We start from the raw sequence: 19,258 nt of genomic DNA, 5'->3' as shown, positions 1-19,258 counted from the left end.
AGCCTGGAAGCTTGCAGTTACTTAACTTTGCCTATGTTTTTTGGTAACACAGTAACTCCAGAAGTCTACATATAGGTATATCTAGTTATTATATTTTTTCCTTCTTAGATTAAGTAGCTAATATTTGAGCAAGCAAAAGCTGAGCAGAGATACTGCATTAGCATCGATTGCTTTATTTAGTACTGAAGCCTCCTTCACCTTTTTCATTAAAGGGGTTTGAGCCTGACAGCCTGCTGGGTTGTGTAAGGGCTGTGCCAGGTGAGTAGCACCCGGTGCCACAGGTGCCAACTGCATGCTGTACCCACCTTCCTCTCCTTCCAAAATACTCCTTTGGTCCAGGTCTTGTGACAGTTCTTTATGTGGCTTCTTGAATGCACACGTTTACCCAGAAAATCATGAAATAAGCTTTGAATCTTGCCTCACATGCTGCGGATCTGTAGGAGGAAGATGGTAGTAGCTACTTGAATGATTTCCAACATTGCATGTAAGTCTTGGGTGGAATTAAGCTGCTATAAAATGAGCTGCTGCCACAGGAACAACATAGTAATGATTTCAGGGTACTAAAGAATGCTTAGTCAGGATTTGGGAGAATAGTCACCTGGACCATTACCTCCTGTACCTTCGTTTCTTGTTTTTGTGTCATGATGTTCCAGCTTAGGGCCTTAACATCAGTGAGCGGGACATGGGAAGGAGCGAAGGATGCTTTTAGGACTCCGAGGCATTTAAGTGTGGTGATAAATGGTAGAAATAACTTCTGAGCTGCTCTTTGTGAAGAATTTCGCCCTGCTTTTTGATATCAGTTGCTCTGTGCTGAAATGATTGTTGTTGAGGATACATCTGTTAAAAGGAGCTGGGAGTGCGGCTGGTTTGTCTTTATCAGCAACTGCCATGCTTGAGGGGGAATTTGCTAGATCAGGCAAAGCAACAGAGGCCCAGAGTACTCTCCATAAACCTCAGGCTCTTCAGTGAGGTGTGAAGGGTATGGGGCTGTTGCTGGTCTCTAAACATCTCTTGAGGGTTATTCTTTGCAGGGATACCTGGAATAAGAGTGCATAAATCTGGATTGAAATGCCACCTTTATGTCATTAGCTCCATTCCCAGCCTAATTCAGCAGGGACCGGAGAGCCATCTTTCTTCTGTTTTAGGATCAAATACCTACTTTGCTGGTGTTTCTATCCTTGGTTCATCAAAATTAGAACTGTTCTGTAAGACCTCAGCCGTTCGTTAAGCTAACAAACCAGTCCTGATTTTAATTTCTGTGGCTGGAATTTAATTCTGCACAAGCCCTGGTACACAGGAAGTTTATAGACACTTCTGTGATTGCCTTTCAGCAGGCTCGCTGGTACTTATGCCACGATACTGTTATTACTAGCAGGGTCACACTAATGCCTTCCTGCTTAAACCTGTCCAGGAATCTATTAATGGGGTGGCCTATTTCCAAATTGCAAAGATGAGTAAAAGCTCATCAGACAGCGTAATTGGTGATTATTTCCACAAATGCTTTCTGTGTAAGGAGATTGATGTTTTAAGTGTCTCTGCAAATTGGTAATAATGATCAGCAATTCTCTGCCATTCTTCACAAAGGAACAGGTCTTTGAAAGAAGCAATTAAGTGCAGCCACCTTCTAGACTGAGCTAATGCAGACTTCTCCCATTGTCCTGTAACTTAACTATTAGACCAACAAGTCATGCTTAATGAGCTTTATGCTTCTAGACCTGCAAGGAGCCTGCAATGAAGCTGGGGAGATGTGACCAACATTTATGGCAAGTGCCTAGTGCAGTTTTCAAATTACACTGAACAAAGCTGTGATTTCCTTGTAGTGGAAATGGGATAAACCAGGAGATGAGCAATAGTTCTGCAACAGCTGCTGTTCCTGTTGTGCTGTTTGCTCATCTTACAGGTAGTGACTGCAGAATGAACATCAGCCAGTTCCCCAATGCAACATATGGAAAGATTTCAGCTTGGATGTCTGTGTACATCCTGACACTGCATTCATAGATGTGAGGAAGAGATCTGAATTGAAGGTAACAATGAATGCAGTGTTATGCAGAAGCTTCAGTGTAGGGCTCATTTTACTTTGCTACAGGAGACATTATTAGCATGGTCTATATGTTGCAGTAGCCCCTGAGCAGCTTTGCCTGTCTGACTGCAAGAGGATCAAATTTATAAGCCCTGATTGAGTAGGGAAACCCAGGGGAGCAGCTTCCAGAGCCAACAAAACTCAGTTTCCTGATTCAGCCTCCTCCTGAGCCTTTGTAACCTTCTTGCACATACAGTGTCCTCCTACAGGATGATCCTACTTGTGTGAAGAGCAGAGATGCTGTTAGCTTCACTTAGTAGACTCAAGGTCCCGCCTTGGAAAAGACAGCAAGCAATCAGTTGTTATCCATGCTGATGCCAGTCATCCTTTTACAGACCTCTGTTTTGTCATCTTAAGTCAGGTGTTTTCCAGACTAATGAGTCCCAGACTATTCAGTCATTCCTTATACAGAGCAGTGCCTTTGATCATTCTTGCTGTCTTTCCATGAGCATATTCCAGCTCTAATTTATCTTGTCCAAGGTGAGAGGACCAGAAGTTCATGTAGTATTCAGAGTGTGAATTAGCTGTGGATTATAATGTTGTCTTTTCTACTCCAGTGTGGGCTCCTAATGAAACTTCACCGATGACCTACTTTCCCTGGGAAGTGTATGCTTATTCCTATCCTATGTTTCCTAACTTTTAAACAATTGTTTTTCTGTGCAAGGACTTCCCTTCTTATCCTACAGCTTTTAGCTTTCAAGAGCTTTAGATGAAGGTCTTTGTCACAACTCTTCTTGAAATCCAGATTAGATGAGATAAATTACTTTTATCCACGTGGTTGCTGACATATTGCAGGAGCTCCAAGAGGCTGGAAAGGTAGGACTCCCCCTTACAGTAGCTATGTTGACTCTGCAGTGAGCTTGTATTTACGTGGCTATCTGTTGGCCTTTATGATAGGCTTCACAAAGTTGTCAGATACAAACATTAGTCATATAGGACTGTAGTTTCCCAGATCCTCCCAAAACCTTTTCTAAAGGCTTCATGTTTTTATTTTTCCAGTAATCCAGCTATCTCAACTATGAGTGTTCTTAAAATTCTGAAGTGAACATCATCTAGTCCTGATTTGTTACTATTCCTTTTTCCTATTTTGACCAGAAGTCCTCCTGTGATCACTGAAATTTCACATAGATCCTGAAAAGTCTCCACTGTGAGAATCTTCCCAGTTTCTGTTGGTGTTTCTCTCACAATTGGATCGATGTAGATTTTAATGGGTATGGGTTTTGTTAGTTACTTGAAACAACTTTTACATTAATTCATGCTATAAAGAATATCAAGAGACTAGCTATGTTTCTTTCCCTTATTTGTCACATTTTATTTTAACATCATTTCAATTCTCTTTAAAAGGAGGAAAAAAAAAACCCAGACAAATATCTCACACTTGGGGTGGTTTTTGTTGTTCCGACAAGGCAAAAGGATCAAGTTTGGAAAATTACATTTATGTCTCTTTATACTGACAGATCAGTGGAAAGCAGTTGCTGCTGTAAACAAGAATTACACCCCATAGTTTTCTTCTGGCAAGAGAAAGAATACTTTACTACAGATATGTAGCACTTAAAATGTTCATAAAAGTCACTTCATTGCTCTAAATCTAAGCAGTCGCATTTAAAGAAAAAATAAGTGCTACGGTTTCCATGTTCAAGTCAGCTCATCTAGGTGTGACTTATTTCTCTCCTGTGTTTACCCAGTTCCATCTGATAAAACCATCTGTCTTGTGATTATGATGGGACAGCTCACATTGGCACTCTGAGGATAGCTTATAGCCTTTCACATTGATTTCTCTGTGCCATTATAATATTACCAGCTTGTTTTCGTCCCCTGGAGGTATGCAGAAATGCAAACGCTAACCTAGGGCGCTCAATTCCTAGAAGGAGCTGAAACCAGTGAGTTTTGTATGGAACTAAATTTCTTTCCATCTCATCTGTTGTAACGTGGAGTCTTCAAAATGGTACACAAATCAGGCAATTAGCAGGCAGGAAAATGACATTTCAGCACACAGGGCAATTTTTTTTTTGTGTCTACTCTGATTTCAAATTGTAACACTTTGGTTGCGGTTTTTGCAAGTCCAAGCAGAATAATAAATACTGAATTGTCAATGCTAGTGAAAAAGTTTGCTCCAGGCTTCCTTGGCACCTGAGCTGTTTTAACAATCAGCTCTCTCAGTTTGTTGTTGGGCTTTTTTATAAATGTCTTCACTTTTCCTGTTTTTGTTATCATGAGAACTAGAAGCCTATGTTTTCTTAAATAAAAACTTGATAGGATTCATGTTCACATGTCCCCAAGAACACAGACGTGAGGATATATATTGAATCCCTTCAAATTGAAAATGAAATGGCAAGTTTTTACAACGTAGTAAGTAGAACAATACCAACACCTTATTATTTTATGAATGTGTTTATTGTTATTATATAACCCCAGTCTCAGAACTTTTCAATATGAAAAAAGAAATTTAGGATGTTCAGAGATTGGGTGCCTTGGAACTGAGATGTCCTTTAGGTGCTTGTATAAAAGCTGTTGGCTTTTAGAAGTCCTGACTCTTGCAATAGCTGATGATATAGTTGGTGAAATCTGTGGCTGCTCAGACCTTTGAAAACTGGGATGGTTATGTTCAGGTGAGCAGATGTGGAATTAGACACAAACATCTGGACACCACATTCTGGAATTAGGCCTGCAGAATCATTTTTACTCCCTCGTCTGCCCCTCCACCTCGTTTGTGTTCACCTCTAGCTTGGTCTCACACATCTGCTGAAGCCACTGACAAAACTCCCTTTTTTTTCTTTTCAGTATTGTGCGATTGGGCTGTATACTCTTATACCCTTTAATCTAAGATCCAATAAGGTAAACGGGAAGACTGTCAGTGACTTTGGAAAATTTTAGGCTAGATCCTTTCATGATTCTCTTTTATCACCTGGGGAAAGTTATATGAAAAGGCAGTTCCTGATAACCTTCCTGAAGTCCCCTTTGTCTTTAGAGATCATTCCATGATTGTAATCAGCCCAACACCAAGATATGTGTGGTATTAGCTGAGAGGTTATCAGCTTTGATGTTTATTAGTGCAGCAGAGGTTACTAGAGTTCTTTTTGGTTATATAGTTGTGTTTTTAAAATTTATCAGGAGGTACCAGGAAGAAAGGTAGGTGTTCTGATTTGGGCATATGAATTGAAAAAAAATAAAATCTGAATTAAAGTCACAAAGTTTCCTGTTCAATGCAGTGTTATACCTCATAACACAGAATACACTGAACGTGAGAGTCCCAAACTATATTTGAGATCTACTTGAAGGCCATCGTTCTTGACTAGATGGGAAGACTGAAAATATTCAGCACTTGGGATGTTGCAGAAACATTTATTAAAGGTAAGAAAGTGTTGAGGCTAAAAGAGGTGCCTCATAATAACGATATCCCAGAACTGAGGTGACTTACAGGCCTTTATATGCTGAAGGCTATTGTTGGTGACAGTTCTACATCCTGATTCAAGCAAGCAGTCCTGCTCTGCACCCCCCGATGTACAGTTTAGTCTATATAGGCTGCATTAACCTATACACTGCTGATGCTTTGTGTGCTTAGTTACTTGTGTTTTGCTGAACTGGAATATTTAAGCATGCACTTGAATATTTTGCTGAACTGCTGCCCTAGAAAGGTGGTACAAATTTTTATCTATTTTCTAAAATGTGGCAATGGATACTTCAGAGAAAGATGCTTCTCTGGATCCTTTTATGCTACCATATACATGGTAGGGGTTTTGGTGTTTTGCTTCCTTAAGTTAGACATTCTGTCACATTGTTCTTGTACTGTGTTAGTTCTTTTAGATTTTAATTCAGAGATGCTTTTGGAGACTGTATTCTTCTGTTAAGTGAAAAAACCCATTAATCTGCCCTTAGACATCTCAGGCAGTGACAACTATTTATTTTCAGCTGTGGATGTTTTGTTTTGAACTGTTGGTCTTAAGATTTATTTCCCCATTTCCCTGTCTCCTTTTCATCAGGTCTAAATTCAGAGTCATGATTGTTCTTCTCATACCCAAGCCTTCAATGTCCTCTCTTCAATGCCCATGCAAACCTCATGAAGTTCAACAAGGCCAAGGGCAAGGTCCTGCCCGTGGGTCGGGGCAATCCCAGGCACAAACCCAGGCTGGGCGAGGAGTGGCAGGAGAGCAGCCCCAAGGAGAGGGACTGGGGGGGTTGGTGGGGGGGAAAACTGCCCGTGAGCGAGCCCCGTGCGCTGGCAGCCCAGAACCCACCCGTGCCCTGGGCTGCAGCCAGAGCAGGGGGGGCAGCAGGGCCAGGGAGGGGATTCTCCCCCTCTGCTCCGCTCTGGGGAGACCCCCCTGCAGTGCTGGGGCCAGCTCGGGGGCCCCCAACAGCAGAAGGACCTGGAGCTGCTTGAGCGGGGCCAGAGGAGGCCACGGAGATGCTGGGGGGGCTGGAGCAGCTCCCCTGGGGGGCCGGGCTGAGAGAGCTGGGGGGGTTCAGCCTGGAGAAGAGAAGGCTCCGGGGAGACCTTCGAACGGCCTCCCAGGGCTTAAAGGGGGGACAGGAAAGGTGGGGAGGGACTCTATCAGGGGGTGTGGGGGTAGGACAAGGGGTAACAGTTTTAAACTGAAAGAGGGTAGGTTTAGTTTCGATGTAATGAAGAAATTCTTGCCTGTGCAGGGGGTGAGGCACTGGCCCAGGGTGACCAGAGCAGCTGTGGCTGCCCCCTCCCTGGAAGGGTTCAAGGCCAGGTTGGACGGGGCTGGGAGCCCCCTGGGCTGGGGGAAGGGGGCCCTGCCCGGGGTAGGGGGGTGGGACTGGGTGATCTTTAAAGTCCCTTCTAACCCAATCCGTTCTATGATTCTTGGTTTCAGTTTGATTACAGTTACATTAGGAATACTGTCTTGAAACCCAGACTCCAAATGTGTGGCTTTCTTTGACTCAGTGAAGCACATTCTCCTCAGAAAGCAAATGTAGAAATAGATTTCTGGGCACAAGACTAAAAGGATTCACAGATGTGAAGTGGTCAAGATTTTTCAAATGTCAGTCCTTTGATATGCCACTTGAAAGTGTTGGAGAAGGTCCTGGTTTGCAAAATGTGGTTGCTGAGCTCTTTGAAATTAGGATCTTGTACGTTCTCTCTACGTGGATGTCCAAGTTGATAGGTGCTTTTCACCACTGATGTAACAAAAATGGCCTGTTCTTTTTTCCTCAAACTGAGGAATATGACTAATGTCTCTTAAATAACTAGGAAGGACTGTTAGCAATACTGAGAAGAGTACCAGGTCTGTTTCTCTTTCAAATTTTCAGATTATTTAAAACTAATTATTGAAAGCCCTAACCACTTGTATATGTTTGTAAGCTTAGGTGCCTGTGGGATCTGTCTTCTCCATATCTAAAGGAGCAGACATTGGTATATCACACTGATGGATGAGAGGCAGAGTTGTTACTCATAGGCAAAGAAATAAAACTGTCTATTACATGTCCATCCCATCTGTTGTGGAGAGATGCCAAACAGCACCAATAGTTGGGGTGTAGGTTCATATCACACTCAGCTGATGTGAGGGCCGGCTGCCCCTCCATTGACATCCCTTTACATTGCCTTTTATTCATCTCTTTTTCTGAACTGGTACCCATGCACGTAAAAACAGGTTCTACAGAACCATCTATTTATCTTTGGATCATTAAACTCCCTAAATCAGCTCATTGTGCCTCTCAGCAAAGATGCAGGAGCTTGGAGCTGCCTTCCCTCCCAGTGAGGAGCAGACATTACCCCTCTTGCGAGCAGCTCACTGTTGAAGCTGTGCTGTTGTGTGGTGAAGCCTCCATCTCAGGGGTAAAGCCTGTGTCCTGGGTTTGCAGTCCCACCTCGAGATGCTTTGGATGGGGGCTCCACTGAATGGCCAAAAGCCTTGGGAGGGTTCATCAGACCCACTCATACTATCTCTTCAGTCAGTTGGGTAGGAGGGAAGATTGCTGCTATGGGGCAGTTCAGACCAGGGCCTGGCAGGCTTTTCTGAGGCATCATCTGCAGGAGGTGATTGCTGGTTCATAAAGAAGGGACTAAGGTGAATATGTTCTCAGGCTAAAGACAGCATTCCTAAGCGTGCTCCTAAATCTCACCACAGACGTTTACTCACCAGCCTTTGACATCATCCTAGCTGTTTTAACATTTGATATTTAGAGGCAAATATCCAGCCAAGCCTCTCTTTCACAAAAGTTAGTAATAGCTGCAAATCATTGTGCATAGAGTTTGGAATTGCAGTTTAGATAGTTCTGAAATGAGCCCTTGAAAATGCTATTAAGTGAGGATATGGGCAAGAATGAATCACTCCTGACCCTTTGAACTCCTCTGGGCTGGTTAAAATAGAGATTGGTGTTTTTCCTTATGCAGTCCAGTCATCTTCCCACGCATTCTACTGAGCTGTATCTTCTGGATATTGATGGATGAGCTCTGGACAATCTTGCTCCTGCAGTTGTAAAAGGTACTACTTCCTGATCCTGTTTCTCTCCTGGGGGTAGTGGGCCCATAACAAACAGCAGAAAGAAACGTGCATTAGTAACTGCAGTGAAAAATCCAGCATCTCAGCCTAAAAGCACTTCTTAAGCTGCCCCAAGGAAATTCTTCAAAGCCAGGGCACAGCTCCTGTGTTAATGTTACATTCTCAGATATACCATTGTAAAGCTTGATTGATTTTTTTCTTAAGCTGGCGCTTCTTTTGTGTTGTCAAGGACTGGAGAAAAGCCAAAATGGTATCTGCTGGGGCTTTCCTTCCCTTGGGTGTTTGGGGGCATGAGACATGGAGGCTTCTCTTACAATTCACAGTACAATTCCAGCTGACTTAAACAGACCAGGAAACAACCTCACACTCTTTTTCTGATGGGTGTCTTGCTAACTTGTTGCTTTTCTTGTCATGTTAGACCTGGGCTCGCTGCTATTTTCCTTTAGGCCCTGATTCTGGGAGCTAGGGGATTGCCCAGAAATGCAACCAGTGCTGAAATATCTTGAATATCTTGCATCTTCTACTTGAAAAACAGGAAGGAAATAAAAGAACAGAGAAAATTTATTCTATTTTAAAATCTCACGGGTTTTTGTTGTTTTAGTTAGCCTCGTGAGTTTTATGGTTTGACTCTTGAGTATGTAGTGCTGTGTCTTCGCCATTCTGCGAGCATGCGGAAGGCTTTTGGCAATCACATGGAGTTATGCAGGAAAAACAAATACAGCCTCATAATTATTCTAGTCTTTCTGTACAAGGAAAATGCCTTAGTGTCTGGAAATGAATAGTTTCTAAGCTTCTCCCTCTTGTGATGCACTCCCTCTTGTCTTGTGACATCTCCAGCAGGAACACAGAAAATAATGCTAGCAAATCAGCTATGTATTCTGGGCACGTTGCACTTGCTTAGTCCTGAGGTACAGTGTAATGGGATGTTGTTTCTTTACTCACGTTGCTACCTTGTCTGCTTGCAGAAGATGATGGCATCTATTTCAAAAGCACTGCTTACATGTGTATCCTTTGTCCTCAGCATGTTGATTGTGCTTCAAGGTAGGAGAAACTTCTCTCTAGGAAGAACCTCTACAGGAAACAGGAGTGTATTTCAGCACAGAAGCTCCAAACAATCTTGCTCATCTGGAACAGGATGCTTATGGGGTTTTGACTTTTTAAATAGAGGCTTCATCCTGCAAGCTCTTGTTGCTTCACAAAGCAGTCACAGCCAAGGATCTCAACAAAGAGATGTCAAACCCGGGCTTGCTGTGAAGGGGTATGGAGTTTCCCAACACAGCGCAGCTCCCCTGCAGACTTCCTGCATGCTCTGCACCCCAGGGTGTGGGGCTCCGTTTCTTGGCTTGATCTTGACAAATATTCTCTCTCCTGTGGGTCTTATCCAGAGCCTATCCCTTTCAAGGGGAGGTCAGTAGCAACACCTATACTCTGTGCTGCTTATTGATTCTGGGGGTGGACGGGTTTCAGGGCTCCATATTAAGAATTCATTGCCGTATAATGAACCAGGCATCATCTCACCTCTTAAATCAGAGAGTCCAGGAAAAAATGTCTCACTGCTGTCTCTTCAGGACAGCATTGGCAGATGAGCTGGACACTATGTGGCCTCTGCGGAGTATGACAGCAGCACAAATCACGACCTAGAGGACAGTAATTGTAGCCAAATTATTCCCTTATTGTTTCTACCAGCAGCATTTTTCATGTCACAGACATGGCTTTTGGCTGACACCCGTGCTTTCTTTCTATTCTGCTTGTAATCCTCTGGTAGCATCTTTTCTTTATACATCTGTTGCATTATTTTTCTTGCTGTAAGCCCCTCTTCACTGCTAGCAAGGAGTTCTGCTCTCAGAATATGTATTTTTAAAAAAACTCTATGCAAAGACCAACTTTGCTTTTGTAACAGATGTCTGTCTGTTTGTCAGTCCAGACATGGAACAGGTAATAACTTGGGATCTTACCAGTAACCCCCATTCCTCTGCCATGAATAATGAGATAATGTGTTGCAAATGAACTCTTTGCCTTACACTGACAGATCGCAAAGAAGAATCTCCAAATGTGTTTGTCAAGTTTGTAAATCACTGTTAACGTAGATCTTTCTCTCCCTCTCTTCACAGAGACACCCATGTTGAGTTGTGGGCTTAGGCTCTATTTCTGAACTAAATTCAGTAACAGGGAATAGGAGAGGAGAAGAATTAAGAGCTGGGAGAAGGTTTTTATGGCTGTGATTTGAAAAGGGATAATGGAACAGATATTTTGGGACAGATACAACAGACTATTTAGATTCTTAATTCTTAGTGAAATAAGTGGGAAAACCAAGAAAATACAGACCCATTCTAATGAAATCAATGGCAAAATAAGGAATATAAATAGCTTGTTGAATGTGGTTCCTATTGTAGTTTATGAGGAAAACAGATGAGAAAGTTCTCTCATCAAAACATGTCCTTATTGTAGTAACAAAAATGAAGATGTGAAAATGAATCGAGCAAATTGGAAGCAAAAAATTAGTTTCTTTTTTATTTGAACAAAAGCAAGCAGGATAAAGAAGTGTCTTTTGGTACTGGAAGTCTCTAGGCTAAGTTTCAGCCAGGGAAGAATGTTATTTGTACCAGGTAAAACCATGTTCCAAATTCCAGAAAACGAGTCCTTAGCATGGAAATGCTGATCCAGTCCTAAATACAGTTTTATAAATAACAAATTAATAGAAAAAACAAAACCAAATCTCTTTAAACCAGTCCCAGTAGTCTGCATTAGATGAACTATAACTGGCAGAAGCAGAGATATTAAATCTTTAATCACTTTCACAAAGAGAAGACCACCTCCAAAGATGTGCAGTACTCTGACATCGAGCCACTTTTAGGAAATACTAATTTAAATTTGACCACCAAAGCCTTTTTGCTCTTTTTAAATCATTGTAACCAAACGAATACTGAAAGGTCTGCTTTTTGTGTAAATAGCTTGTCTCAAAATTTATGCTGATGTGATCTTAGCTGAGACAAATATCTTTCTGTGTACATTGAAAAACAGTGAGAGCTATGGGAGAGAAGATGAATTTCAGCCAAAGATAAATATAAACAGTGCATTTCAGCTTTAGCAGAAGATATTTCTGGTCGCAGCCTAATAGGCAGCTGTCTCTTAGTGGTTTCAGCATTACTTTGGCTTCTGCCGAATAGGCGAAGATGACGTGCTTTAAATTTTTTTCCCAATTTTAGAGTCTTGCTACTTTGAGCATCTCTGCATTTGTTGAGCAGTGCATGCATATATTCCTGATCCTTTTGAGGGCACTCTTCATACAGGTGTCCTGCACTGAGACTGTCCATCAGTCTTTGCAGAATGAGAGCATAAATCTTTTACAATCTAAGAGGCTGAGTTGCTCAGCAGTGCTACAGATGTGGTATTGTATGAAGTTCTCTTAACTGACGTGACTGTTGCAAAAGCATCTACTCAAATGCATTTATTTTGCCCATTGTTCCTGGATTTAATGGACAAAACCCGTCATAAGTGCAAGTAGTCAGCAAATCAGGTTTTTCATTGTCAGTTCTGCTCATCTGTAATGTAACTCACTTCTTGGAATGTGTGTAGATAGATCAGGCCTGTGGATGATTGAATTCGGTGTAATTCCTCTGAAATGAGAAATTCAGTGGGAAACATAAGAGACAGACCACATTGCAGTTGAAAATTATTTGACTTGTCTCTCTAAGCTTCTATGCATTGCTTAAAGCTGCTCAGCTGGTGTCGATGGGGGGCAGTTCTGTAGGAGCCAGGCATTTTGAGCTGCTCGGAATGATGTGAGCTGAAGGTCTGGTTTATTAAAGCTGATAGTCACAGCTCCTGTGGATGTGCACTCATAGCTACCTTGAAAACAAACAGATGCTGTGGGACAAAATACCTTTTTGAGCATGAATCTGTGCTAGTATCTCTTCTCGTGTTCTCTTCTCTATGTGTGTGTATATACATATGTTTATGTGTATATATGGGAGAAAAGGGAAGAGACAATATACTTTAATTAGCTTATTTCATATTTGCATGTCTTTGAAAGAGTTGTGTGTCAGAAGGGGCAGGAGAAAAAGTTAGAATTGGGAACACTGCCTTGGAGCTAGGAGAATGTGCAGTTGGTTATTAGGTGCAAACAAATTCAGGCTAGTGAAAATTGTCAAATATAATTTTAATACATCTGGGAAGATCACTGGTTTGACAGTCCTCTCATTATGTGCCTTGGAAATGGACTCCGTGAGATTGCAGGTGTGTTCTTCATATCAGTTTGCCTTTCTATTCCAGCAAATCTGATGGGCTTATGGCATTAGACTTCTTTTGCAGGAGATGCTGAATGAACACATAGAAAACAGCAGTTCCAGAATACTGCCAGTTCATTGCTGTTAGCAAGTGGAGAGAGCTGGTCCTGATGCAGGACTGAAATAAAGTTGCCTTCAGTTCAGCATGGATCATGTGACACACATATTCTGCTATTCTGAGCGAATGACTCCTTACTTTCGCATTTCATCCAAACCAAATCAAAAAGCCACATCATCAACTGGAAAGAAAATGCTTGCAGTCATGAAGCAAGCGGGGCACCAAAAGGGGTCTATTTAATCATTTTCATGTGTTGCTAATGGGAAAACAGAGAAAGCAAGTCATCTGCAGTAGCAAGCATTTTTAAGGCTTCCATAAGCCAAGGGTTTTTAATGCTTGTGTGAGTATGACTGCACAGTAATTGGTGTCATAACTTTTACTGGTGACTGTCCTGCAGAGAAATTACAGTCTGTATCTGAGAGATGCAGTCAGAGCTCTTGCCACAGGGAGTTTCATGTCATAGGCCGGACCTGATGTAATACAGGCAGTAGAAGGTTAACAGGACAGAAAACAGAAAATATAATCAGGAGACTTGGGGACTGACAGTAGGGAGGGAACAATCACATCTTGCAGCCAAATACATCTGAAGAGCCATGTCAATCTGCTGAAGATAACTGGTTCATATAAAATCAGTTAGTCACCTGGAGAGCTCCGTAGCCAGAGACTATCCTTGTAACAGTGGTTGTGCTGGAAATGTAGAAATCCTGGACCGATACTTAGATTTGAAGTATACAGGGAGTTTTGAACATACTACAACTATTTTAGAGTGTAATATGTATCACATACTGCTGCTGACTTCTGGTGTTGCAGATTTCCCTATTGCCTTTGTCAGTTCGCAGACTAATTTTCCCAGCTGTGTGGCAGCAAAACCACTCCTAGTCACCCGGTCGGTTGATACTAGTTTTTTGTTAGCAAATAACATTGCTTGCACTGGTCCCAGTGGAGGTTTTCTTGGTCATTTGAAACACAAAGACAATCTAATGTTTCTCTCTGATAAATATCTTGAGGCCTGACTTAAGGTACCAAAGGGTTCAAGACCTGGGATCTCATTTATGTTACAAAGTACCTGTGCAGTATTTACTTATTAAATTAGTTTGCGTGGTCAGCCAACTTGTGTTTTGGACTGAGCTTCTTGGTTAGGTGCCACTGTGTGCTGCTGCCCCAGAAAAGTGGTTTGAAAGCCTGAGAAGTCCAAGGAAGCTTTTCTTGGCTTTCTTGCCCAAAATGGCATTTCTGTGTGTTAGTCACTGCCCTTGGATATATATCACCATTTAACTTTTAGGGCTCTTTCTGCTTTACAGCAATCATAACCGCTTGCGGGGGCAGGGGGAGAACCAACCACATTATGAAGAAGTAAATTGACTTCAATTTCAGCTGCTCTCTCCCTTTCAGTCATTGCCAGGAAGCTCTGTCTAGGGCAGTACATTGAAAACAAAAGCCTAAACTTTTCCTTGTTGCTGTTCAGGGTGAGCCATTGTGTATTAAACCAGCAGTACCTTTTGCAGTGATTTTTCACATTGACAGCACACAGATACTGTTTGTTTAGCTTAGTCATTCTATGGGAGGCAAGGCTGGGGGAATGTCAGCTTATTTTCTGAAATGCCAGCCTTTTCAGCTGAGAGCTGTCACTTTGCTGTACATTCAGAGCTGTTGGTGCATTTGGGGAATGCATGCTAGTTTGGGGTATTTTTAAATAAATACCAGTCTAACAGCTGTTTATGAAAAATTGCTACTTTGCATACTTTTTGCATATTTTTTTCTCATTCATTTTAAAGGCCATCTTTCATAATGTATGTTAAAGGCATAATTCATGTTTGCCAAAGTCTGTTAAATTACAGTAAATAGCCCATGCTTCACTGTAAGAGGTGTTTCCCTCTGGTCAGTCACAGTGTCTTCTGAAGCTGGAGAAGCTACCCTCATGAAGAAGTGGTGGCTTCTGATTTGCTTGTCTTAAAAATAGTGTAGTGCAGAGCGTGGTTTTGGTTTTGCAGTTTCCTCTCTGTGTCATTCCAAGCTGACAAGATGCTTGTTTATGAAACTGAGAGCTTGAATATCTGGCTGTTACCAATATGCCAGTGCTATAATTGGGAGCATATGCTAAAAGAGTTGAAATATGTAAGAAGGCCTTTTACATGATTAAGTCCATTTCCTTACAAAGATATGACCGATTCCAATAAAGGTTTATCTCCAATGTTAAAGTGCCTCTACAGTGATTAGAACCAAAAAGCTCATCTTCCAGCTTCTCGCATGCTTGCTCACACAAATAATTTTCGAATTGGAGGAAACATGAAGGAAATGTTTGATTGTTTGGGGTTTTTTGAAGTGAACAAATGATGCTTTTCTCCATTTTTGTGTTTAGAAATCCGAGTAATGCAGAAAACTCATCTGTAAAAGTTTACATGGCTTTCAGCAAGGACAGGCACCAGGAACTGTCTGTAGAAAGCTGTTCTAGAGATGTGAGTTTTAAATGAGAGCTACATCCCCAGCAGTGCAGCAACATTCTTGCTCTTTACACACTGGCAATGCTGTTCCAGATGGCAGAGGTTTGAATCCTGCACGGTCTGAACGGGAACATGCACACAGAGTCCAAACACAGCTGTGCTTGTTCCAGCCCTCACACATTCAAATGCCCCTGGATGTGCTGTTATGTGTATGTGAGAGCTGTCAAATAGATGCGCTCATTGGCTTGCGCTTTGTAATCAGCTGCCTGTGGGAAGCTTACAGTGACAGGCCCCTCTTTTGCAAACGTTTGCACACTTGAGTAATTTCACTGGTGTGAATAGATCTGTTAGGCAAGAAAGGACTTGAGGCTTTTCATTTTTTTATTCTGGGGGAATTTTAGTTTGCAAAGGAGACTGAGGGGACTCCCTCCTTTGTCTTGGACATGGTCTGAATAGGATTCTTTTCTGTCATTTAATATTATTCCTGCAGGAGTGAAGTGAAAAAGAGAACTTAATATATGCAGAGACCTGTATACATAAATAATGTGTTAGACTGAGATAAAGGTGTAGATGGAACTAAGAGGAATGATCATAGAAATTAAGTTATTCATCAGTGTAAAACCAGGAATGAAGAAAAGATTTGGAGATTAGTCCAAGTTTAATAAAATCATTGGTGTATGCCCTCTTGAAATTCTGTATCTTTGCTACAATGCCCCTAAGGTGCAAACTGCCACATAGCATTTCATATAGGCAATATGATGATGGTATCTCTAGGTGCTGGGTTTCTGTGGGGATTCTGCACTTGCTTATCTTCCTTTCTTTACTTGTATGTTATTATATTATGGTTAATTACGCCAGAAGATATCAAAGGGGTTTTTTTCCAAATCTTGTTATCTGTCCCCAAAGCTGCTACTAGCCCATTTAAGGATTTATTTGTTTTCCTTTCACCAAGTGACTGTAAATTGAGAGCTTCTTTCTAAGTGGTCCCTTTGAAAAATGCTGATGTGATTCAATGCCCCTTCCTATGCTCCAGCTGAGAGAAGCTCGCTGCTTCTGTGGAATGACCCTCTAGGCAGCGTGCTGGGGGAGTCCATTCTATACACTGTGATGGAAAGCAATGGGAAAAGGTAATGAGAGTGGGATTTAACATGGTGTATCAGGCATCAGTGAGACTGAGTTTACAGCTGCAGATTGGAGTATATTATGTCTTCAGTTTGAATGATCTATTAATTTTATAAACTTCATACCCGTGAAGAGAGACACATGACAGCACTCAGGACTGCAGTACTCCATTTATTTGAAGACAAATTACCATACTCAAAGCAGGGACATACGCTTTTTCACTGCCTTGCCTTGCCAGTGTACTTCATCTTTGAACTGGAGGGGTCACAGGAGAGGTGGAAGGGCAGATTGTGAGTAAAGAAGTACTAGGAACCAGTTTCTACTCCAGTGAGATTATTTACCACCAAGCTCAGAGTGAATAGCACCAGGTCCTAGACTGTATTCTTGGAAACTTAGTTCTGGTTGCATCTTCCCCTGTATCTTACTCCACTGTCGGTTCTCAGTACGCCTCCAGCCATCAGTGTGCCAAGGCCAGGCTCCCAGCTGATAACTGGAAAGTCTGAGTGTGGAAGATATGTCTCTTGTACAACCTGTATGTGTTTCTGAGCTGTTTGTGGCTTGTTTAGGATCTGCTGTCATGTGAACTAGGCATGAATGTCCATCATGCCATTGATTCTGCCTTTCTTAACTTTTTCAGTGGCTGCACCAGCAGTTAACTCCTGAGTCCCTTCAGTGGTGGTGATGACAACATTTGGCCAGTGGCTGGAATGAAAACATTTGGCCAAGTTTGGGTACTTTTCCATAGGAGCAGTGCTAGGCTGCATTTGTAAGTTCCTGCTTTCAAACTGGGGGGGATGTGTGCCAGGGGAGGGTTTCAGTACTAAAGTTTTCAAGAGGAAGGGCTCTGGCTTGCATGCAAAATACATCCTCTCTCTACTCATTCATAGAAATCACTGTTTATCTCTGGTTGAAATATCCTTTAAACGAGCCCTAAGGCAGGTGACCGAGATGACGAATTTCAACATAAATAGTTGAAATTCAGCCGAAGTCCTCTGCTAGGAAGTCTGGGGTAGCTTTAATTATAAGCTATTGTAGTGATGTTACTAAGTCTAGCACTGCCCATGACACTTTTGTTCTCAGTGTAAATAAATGAGGCAGATGAAGCATTAGGAGCAAACATGTAACTGTAGAGATGATGAATTGCTGGAAGAGGCCATTGAGGAAAAGCTGTGCAGTTTTCCTCACTGGAGGTCTTTAAGAGCATCCTGGAGAAATACCTGCCAGGCATGACCTGAGTAAATGCACTCTTGCTTTGGGCAGGAGCACGGGGAAGAAATGCATTGCAGAACCTCTTGAGATCTCTTTCAGCCTAGGATGGAAGGATAGCTCATTCATGAGTTAATAACTATTTCACATAATTTTCTTACATGCCTTTCACTTCTACATAACAAGTGTTGCCTTAAGTGGTAATTTGCTTTCTTCTGCAGCCCCTTATCAAAAAGGCACCATAACTGTGGTCAATTGGCCCTCCCTGCCAGGTGCAGCAGATTAAGGACAACGGTGAGCGATAGAGCTTCAGAAAGCTCAACAAATGGTCTGTGGTCTGCTGAGTGTCCTCGTAGTTTTGTTGAGGGTATTGGCAACTGTTGTGGAAGAGATCAGCGATGACCCTGTTTGAGGGAAGTGTTTGGGTGGAAAGAATATTAGCTGGTGTTTGTTGCTGTGTACCTACCAAATGGAGGTGGTCTGGGGAAGCTGTGCCTGTGTGATGATCTGCAGGTGTTCAGGGTTGGTTTTGGTTGTACTTCTGAGTGTAAAGGGAGCAAGCACAGCCCAGTGCTCTACAGCCACAGAGACACACAGTGGCAATGCTCTTGGATTGCATTTTGCATTTATGCTGCATGGCATGTATCAAGAGTCACTGCAGTGGCATTTCTGAAACATTACAGTCTTGCCTGCTGCTCCAAATTCTGCTCTAGGTCACAACTTGCAAATCTTGAAAACCTCTAAACTTGGAATTTTCTCCTTCCCTCCCAATATTTCCATTGGTGCATGAGGCTTCCACATGCAGCTGCTGCCAGTCTTGGGGGAGAGAGTAACGCAGTCTTGGCCCAGGCACATCCCTACATGGGTACTTTAGCTGTTTAGGAGCCAAAATTGTGTAGCCAAAAGCAGTGCTCCCTTTCCCAAAAAGGATATATGTGAGGAGAATTGAAAGGACCTTCAGTGTGTGTTTTCCCTTGCTACCTTTAGGTGTCTGGCTTAAATGTCTGCCCTAAAAGTGCGGGGATACTGCTGTCCTGCTAAGAGATGCTGCTGCTTTGAGTCACTCTTGGCAGGAGCCTCTCTCCTTCCACTAAAAATAGAGACTAATTTCCTAATTTAGGAGCCATAATTGGTTACCAGAAGTTGGGTGATGTAAATACCAGCAACAGGGGAGCGCTGCTAGTGTACTTACCTACTGGATGTACAGTTCTCTGGATTCTGCTGCAGGTGGGGTATGATTTACAGCAACCAGAAAGCTGCTGTAACTACTCTGGGGTTGAATTTGCCATTACCTGTTACCAATATTAGGTTCCTGTGTTCTGATGTATAACTGAGTTTATTCTCAGTGTATGTGTGTTAGTACTGCTTATCTTTCCAGGTCTTAGTCTGCTCCTAGCAGATCTCTGCTTGGAAAGCCTGAGTATCATTTTTGTTGATATTGTGGTCTCTCTGCAGTCTGGAGCAATAGTCTTTTTGCTCCTTAGTTCCCCTGCTGCTGGAGTTGCGTGTCATGGATTTGCCGAGCAGAAAGCCAGAGCAGAAAATTGGGGTGGGATTTGGACTGCTGCTTGTTTTCCATCAGTCATCTTGTTAAT

At 42.3% G+C, this 19,258-nt stretch overlaps 1 protein-coding gene across 6 annotated transcripts in view; it reads left to right on the top strand.

Moving 5' to 3' along the window:
* OSBPL5 (oxysterol binding protein like 5) overlaps window positions 1-19,258 on the top strand; it is a 145,069-nt gene that overhangs the window by 29,570 nt on the left and 96,241 nt on the right. Inside the window, exon 3 of one of the 6 annotated variants that reach the window (XM_032984933.2) lies at window positions 17,095-17,223. The exons of 4 other annotated variants lie outside the window; for them this stretch is intronic. The gene's annotated coding sequence lies outside the window, so the exon portion shown is untranslated. Of the gene's footprint in view, window positions 1-17,094; window positions 17,224-19,258 lie in introns of those variants that run through there. One more of the 6 variants, XM_032984934.2, reaches the window with a different exon arrangement.

Source organism: Tyto alba, unplaced genomic scaffold (assembly GCF_018691265.1).
Source record: "Tyto alba isolate M040663 unplaced genomic scaffold, T.alba_DEE_v4.0 Super-Scaffold_8, whole genome shotgun sequence".
In the NCBI taxonomy this organism is placed as follows: domain Eukaryota; kingdom Metazoa; phylum Chordata; class Aves; order Strigiformes; family Tytonidae; genus Tyto; species Tyto alba.
The sequence above is the reverse complement of the archived record's forward strand: the minus strand, read 5'-3'. Positions and strand labels throughout refer to the sequence as shown.